The sequence below is a fragment of the Nerophis lumbriciformis genome, linkage group LG23 (genome assembly GCF_033978685.3).
Source record: "Nerophis lumbriciformis linkage group LG23, RoL_Nlum_v2.1, whole genome shotgun sequence".
In the NCBI taxonomy this organism is placed as follows: Eukaryota; Metazoa; Chordata; class Actinopteri; order Syngnathiformes; family Syngnathidae; genus Nerophis; species Nerophis lumbriciformis.
Window position 1 is genome coordinate 5,670,970 of NC_084570.2, and position 7,652 is coordinate 5,678,621.

Here is a 7,652-nt window from a genome sequence, read left to right on the forward strand (position 1 = left end):
TAACACCATAAAATATAACATAACACCTCACAAGATTGAAAAAGTTACTTAAAGGGAAAGTTAATGAATGGGGAAAAAGTTAAGTAACTTCATAAGTAATTTTTAACTGGTAAAGATTTTATTTTAGGAAATAAATCCTACAACAAATGCTCCCACAGTGCGTGATCACATGGTTTGTGGCACAAAGTAAAAATGTGACGTTTTCATGTCAATATGACACATATTTACGGAGCCCCTAAAGGGACATGGGGGATTTTTTTTTTTTTTCAAATTTTTTTATTTATTTATTTATTTTTTTAGACATGTATCTTGTGGCGAGAAACTATCTCGTGCTCTCGTGCACACGAGAAACTTTTTATAAAGTTATAAAAAAAAAAAGAAAACAATTTTTTTTTTTTTTAGACATGTATCTCGTGCACACGAGAAACTTTCTCGTGATACATGTCTAAAAAATAAATAAATAAATAAAAATTATTATTATTATTTTTTTTTTTATATATATATAACTTTATAAAAAAGGGCTTTAGGGGCTCCGTACATATTGACAGAGACTTAAAAAAATAAATAAATAAAGACTGAAATTTCTGTTATGCATTCCGGGCCACGAATTGGCATTTTAACGAAACATTACCCGCACCAACTGCTAGTTCTTCTGGGTCTTATCAAAACCGTATTTTTTTTTAAATTATTATTATTATTTTTATCATGATGTACAGACACAGGCATTCACAGGTTTTGTTTTTCTAAATCATTTTAACATCAAATGTTTCCAAACTGCCTTTGCCATGCGTATAAAATAGACAAAACTTTGCCATCAACACAGTATAAAGGTCATGATACGGTTCATGTAAGGGTACAAAAAATACAAAACAAACAACTTTATTTGTATGTGTACCATCCAACCTGTACTGTTATACCTTTAGTTGTTTTCATATTCGGTTAAAATGACTGTTTGCAACTTGCTCAAAGATGTATATTTCTAACCAATACGTTCACAAGAACACCAAATACAGTGGTTTGAAATAACCTATTTATTTTTTAAATATCTATATTTTTTCACAATTACAGTAAAACCTCGGATTTACGAACTTAATTAGTTCTTGAACAGGGTTCGTACATGGAAAAGTTTGTATATGGAAGCAAATGTCTCCAGAAGAAACAATGTAAATATAAATAATGGGTTCCAGCTCGTACAAAAATGCATATTTTAGTAAAGTTTTGTACACTTTAAGGACACAAAAGCGCTATACAGTACTGTATATCAAACAAACATGGATCGAAGTTTTATTTATTGACAAAGCCAAAACAACATCACTAGCCCTGTGGTGCACTCATTGTTTGAAATCACAAAACTCCTTAACTTTGACAGCCAGGTCGCTACAATGATTAGGAATATGAAATAAAAATCAACTTTACCTTGTTGGTTAATTTCTTTGCATGCGGTGGAAGGGATGGGGAGGAGAAGGGAGCAGTGTCGACAACGCTGTGGATACATCCTGAATACTTCAAACCACACCAAGCTTGTCAATTGCTTTCGTTGGACTCATATTGGGCTAGCAAAACTATGAAAATACTGTAATACGGCAAAAAAAAACACAAAAGTATCAATTAGCACAGTAGCTAACGACAGCATTGCTCTGCTGAATAAATGAGGCGAGAGTATCCGCCTGGCACGAAATGGCTGTACTGCAAGGCACACAATTGTTTTTGTATTGGAAAAAAGTTTGTATAATGAGTAGGGATGATGTTTGACAAGAAATTATCGAGTTCGAGCCCATTATCGAATCCTCTTATCGAACCGATTCCTTATCGATTCTCTTATCGAATCCAGATAGGTTGTTGTATATGGAAAAAAACACAATATTTGGTTTAACAAAAGCTCACTTTTATTTTATAAGAAAAAAATAAAATAAAATAAATAAATAAATATTGACTGTTACCCCCCTAGAAAAATTATATATATATATATATATATATATATGTCTTAATAAGGTTATCCAAAAAATAGTGCTCGATACCGTAGTAGAGCGCAATATATGTATGTGTGGGGAAAAAAAATCACAAGACTATTTCATCTCTACAGGCCTGTTTCATGAGGGGGGGTACCCTCAATCGTCAGGAGATTTTAATGGGAGCATTCGCATACCATGGTTTATATAGGGCACAGAGTGGGTGGGTACAGGCTGGCCTAGGGGCGTGGTGATTGGCTCATGTGTTACCTAGGAGGTGTTTCCGTCTATGGCGGCATGTTGTTACAATTTCGCTGCGCTTGTTGAGGGATGACAGGTCTGGACGGTAAATAATAAACAGTTTCTCTTTCAAGCATAGGTTGCATCTTTTATTACCACTATTGTAAGGTGTGCTGGATGCAAGAATTTGCCATGTTATTGAATATTCAACATTATTGTCTTTGAGGTCCCAAATGTGTTTGCTGAGTTCTGTGGTATTTCGCAGGTTTTTGTTCCTGAAAGAAGCCTTGTGGTTGTTCCATCTGGTTTTGAATTCACCCTCGGTTAATCCTACATATGTGTCGGATGTGTTAATGTCCTTGCGTATTACCTTAGATTGGTAGACAACTGATGTTTGTAAGCACCCCCCGTTGAGGGGGCAATCAGGTTTCTTTCGACAGTTACATGCTTTGTTGGTTTTGGAGTCGTTCTGACTGGGGGTCGACGGCTCATTTGCAATTGTTTTGTTGTGGTTTGAGATGATTTGTCGTATATTGTTCATGCAGCTGTAGCTCATCTGGTACAACCCCCCATACAGCAAAAACGTCTCAACGAACATTGGACACAAATTCCTCAATCTGATTGACAAACACTTTCCCAAAGACAACAACCTAAGAAAAGTATTCAACAAGAACAACATCAAATTGAGCTACAGCTGCATGAACAATATACGACAAATCATCTCAAACCACAACAAAACAATTGCAAATGAGCCGTCGACCCCCAGTCAGAACGACTCCAAAACCAACAAAGCATGTAACTGTCGAAAGAAACCTGATTGCCCCCTCAACGGGGGGTGCTTACAAACATCAGTTGTCTACCAATCTAAGGTAATACGCAAGTTCATTAACACATCCGACACATATGTAGGATTAACCGAGGGTGAATTCAAAACCAGATGGAACAACCACAAGGCTTCTTTCAGGAACAAAAACCTGCGAAATACCACAGAACTCAGCAAACACATTTGGGACCTCAAAGACAATAATGTTGAATATTCAATAACATGGCAAATTCTTGCATCCAGCACACCTTACAATAGTGGTAATAAAAGATGCAACCTATGCTTGAAAGAGAAACTGTTTATTATTTACCGTCCAGACCTGTCATCCCTCAACAAGCGCAGCGAAATTGTAACAACATGCCGCCATAGACGGAAACACCTCCTAGGTAACACATGAGCCAATCACCACGCCCCTAGGCCAGCCTGTACCCACCCACTCTGTGCCCTATATAAACCATGGTATGCGAATGCTCCCATTAAAATCTCCTGACGATTGAGGGTACCCCCCCTCATGAAACAGGCCTGTAGAGATGAAATAGTCTTGTGATTTTTTTTCCCCACACATACATATATATATATATATATATATATATATATATATTGACTGTTGTTACCCAAAGTATATTAACGCGGGATTTTTCAGGAAAAACAAATATATGCAGTAATACAAAAACAACCTGTCTCTGTGATCACTATAGGTGTATAAATAATAATATAGTGTTAAATAAAATCAGTCCCTTGGGCACAAAACTGAAAATAATACAGCTCTCCAAAAAGTGCACTTCTGCTGCTATTGGAACATACTAACTACACACACTATGAAACTAAGAGCACCACAGTCATCAATCAACAATTCTTCTTCCAAAAAATTATTTTGATGGTGGAAATACACGACTGGCAGCCATTTTAAGTCCTCAAAACAAACATTGAAACAGTGCATGCAAATTGTTTTTCAATAAACATCTTAGTATCAAATTTAACCACTTTCCACTTTCTTTAATATTGAGTTACATAAACAAGTTAAACAGTTTACTTACAGACTAATCTTTTCCAAGGCTTGTAAGAGCTAACACAACTTGTCTACTTCTCAATTGTCTCATGAACTGAACTGACGTCGCCAACCCGGAAGTGCCCAAACTAATGACGCGTAGTATTTTCATATCGCCACAAGGTGTCAGTAAGAGTCTACAATCAAATGGGCATAACATTGCTGTCCCACAGGGCATTTCCTGTGGGACGGAATTCGTTCCCAGGGATTCGAATAAAGAACCAACTCTTTTTCTTTACTATAGTGGCCTCGATAACGGGAACCGGTTCTCAAAAAGGGATTCGAGTCCATGGAATTTGTTCTTTTCTTATCGAACAACCGGGAGAACCGGTTTCGAACATCATCCCTAATAATGAGAGGATCGTAAATCGAGGTTCCACTGTATATTAATTCACAATTGTTCGTCGGCTCGAGTAAAAAGATTGGAACATATACAAAAGCAGTCCCAGAGTAGTTAAAAAAAAATTGCAGTCATGCTGTTATTACGATAGAATTCACATTCAATAATAACAAGTGTTAATACAGTTGGGAAAGATTTCCTGTGGCCCCATTCCTGATGGAACTCGCGTAAGAGGAAGGTGGAGGGTTAATCATTCCGCAAAAAAGTCAGCTGAAAATGATGAAAAGCACCACTTTAGATAGAAACTGATGCTGTGGTCAAAGTTGGAATTGCCGCAAAACACATTTCAAATTGAACGCACGAATGTGTCACGTTTCATGTGTCGGGTAAACCGCGACACAAGTTAAGCTACCGTAGCTTATTTTTGCCACATTATTTGCCACTGATAGTCACACACACACTAGGTATGGTGAAATTACCCTCTGCATTTGACCCATCCCCTTTGTTCCACCCCCTGGGAGGTGAGGGGAGCAGTGAGCAGCAGGTGGAGGGTTAATCATTTCGCAAAAGCAGTCAGCTGAAAATGACGGAAAGCGCCACTTTTGATAGAAACTGATGCTGTGGTCAAAGTTGGAATTGCCGCAAAACACATTTCAAATTGAACGCCCAAATTTGTCACATTTCATGTGTCGGGTAAACCACTTAACTTTGCCATCGTTATCTGACAACATAGTGTGAGTGTGTTACACAAAAGCAGTCCCAGAGAAGCAACTAAAAATGTGCAGTCATGCTGTTATTACGATGGAATTCACATTCAATAATAACTAGTGTTAATGCAGTTGGTAAAGGTTTCCTTTGGCCCCATTCCCGATGGATCTCGCGTAAGAGGAAGGTGGAGGGTTAATCATTTCGCAAAAGCAGTCAGCTGAAAATGACGGAAAGCACCACTTTAGATAGAAACTGACGCTGTGGTCAAAGATGGAATTGCCGCAAAACACATTTCAAATTGAACGCCCAAATTTGTCACGTTTCATGTGTCGGGTGAACCACGACGCAACTTAAGCTACCGTAGCTTAACTTTGCCACATCATTTGCCACTGATAGTCACACACACACAAGGTGTGTGAAATCACCCTCTGCATTTGACCCATCCCCTTTTTGCCACCCCCTGTGAGGTGAGCAGTGAGCAGCAGGTGGAGGGTTAATCATTTCGCAAAAGCAGTCAGCTGAAAATGACGGAAAGCGCCACTTTAGATAGAAACTGACGCTGTGGTCAAAGTTGGAATTGCCGCAAAACACATTTCAAATTGAACGCCCAAATTTGTCACGTTTCATGTGTCGGGTAAACCACTTAACTTTGCCATCGTTATCTGACAACATAGTGTGAGTGTGTTACACAAAAGCAGTCCCAGAGAAGCAACTACAAATGTGCAGTCATGCTGTTATTACGATGGAATCTACATTCAATAATAACTAGTGTTTATACAGTTGGGAAAGGTTTCCTATGGCCCCATTCCCGATGGATCTCGCGTAAGAGGAAGGTGGAGGGTTAATCATTTCGCAAAAGCAGTCAGCCGAAAATGATGGAGAGCGCCACTTTAGATAGAAACTGACACTGTGGTCAAAGTTGGAATTGCCGCAAAACACATTTCAAATTGAACGCCCAAATTTGTCACGTTTCATGTGTCGGGTAAACCACTAAACTTTGCCATCGTTATCTGACAACATAGTGTGAGTGTGTTACACAAAAGCAGTCCCAGAGAAGCAACTACAAATGTGCAGTCATGCTGTTATTACGATGGAATCTACATTCAATAATAACTAGTGTTTATACAGTTGGGAAAGGTTTCCTATGGCCCCATTCCCGATGGATCTCGCGTAGGAGGAAGGTGGAGGGTTAATCATTGTCAGCTGAAAATGACGGAAAGCACCACTTTAGATAGAAACTGACGCTGTGGTCAAAGTTGGAATTGCCGCAAAACACATTTCAAATTGAACGCCCAAATTTGTCACGTTTCATGTGTCGGGTAAACCACTTAACTTTGCCATCGTTATCTGACAACATAGTGTGAGTGTGTTACACAAAAGCAGTCCCAGAGAAGCAACTACAAATGTGCAGTCATGCTGTTATTACGATGGAATCTACATTCAATAATAACTAGTGTTTATACAGTTGGGAAAGGTTTCCTATGGCCCCATTCCCGATGGATCTCGCGTAAGAGGAAGGTGGAGGGTTAATCATTGTCAGCTGAAAATGACGGAAAGCACCACTTTAGATAGAAACTGACGCTGTGGTCAAAGTTGGAATTGCCGCAAAACACATTTCAAATTGAACGCCCAAATTTGTCACGTTTCATGTGTCGGGTAAACCACTAAACTTTGCCATCGTTATCTGACAACATAGTGTGAGTGTGTTACACAAAAGCAGTCCCAGAGAACCAGCTAAAAATGTGCAGTCATGCTGTTATTACGATGGAATTCACATTCAAATATAACTAGTTTTATTAAAGTTGGGAATAGTTTCCTCCGGCCCCATTCCCGATGGATCTCGCGTAAGAGGAAGGTGGAGGGTTAATCATTTCGCAAAAGCAGTCAGCCGAAAATGATGGAGAGCGCCACTTTAGATAGAAACTGACACTGTGGTCAAAGTTGGAATTGCCGCAAAACACATTTCAAATTGAACGCCCAAATTTGTCACGTTTCATGTGTCGGGTAAACCACTAAACTTTGCCATCGTTATCTGACAACATAGTGTGAGTGTGTTACACAAAAGCAGTCCCAGAGAAGCAGCTACAAATGTGCAGTCATGCTGTTATTACGATGGAATTCACATTCAATAATAACAAGTGTTAATGCAGTTGGTAAAGGTTTCCTTTGGCCCCATTCCCGATGGATCTCGCGTAAGAGGAAGGTGGCGGGTTAATCTTTTCGCAAAAGCAGTCAGCCGAAAATGATGGAGAGCTTCACTTTAGATAGAAACTGACACTGTGGTCAAAGTTGGAATTGCCGCAAAACACATTTCAAATTGAACGCCCAAATTTGTCACGTTTCATGTGTCGGGTAAACCACTTAACTTTGCCATCGTTATCTGACAACATAGTGTGAGTGTGTTACACAAAAGCAGTCCCAGAGAAGCAACTACAAATGTGCAGTCATGCTGTTATTACAATGGAATCTACATTCAATAATAACTAGTGTTTATACAGTTGGGAAAGGTTTCTTATGGCCCCATTCCCGATGGATCTCGCGTAA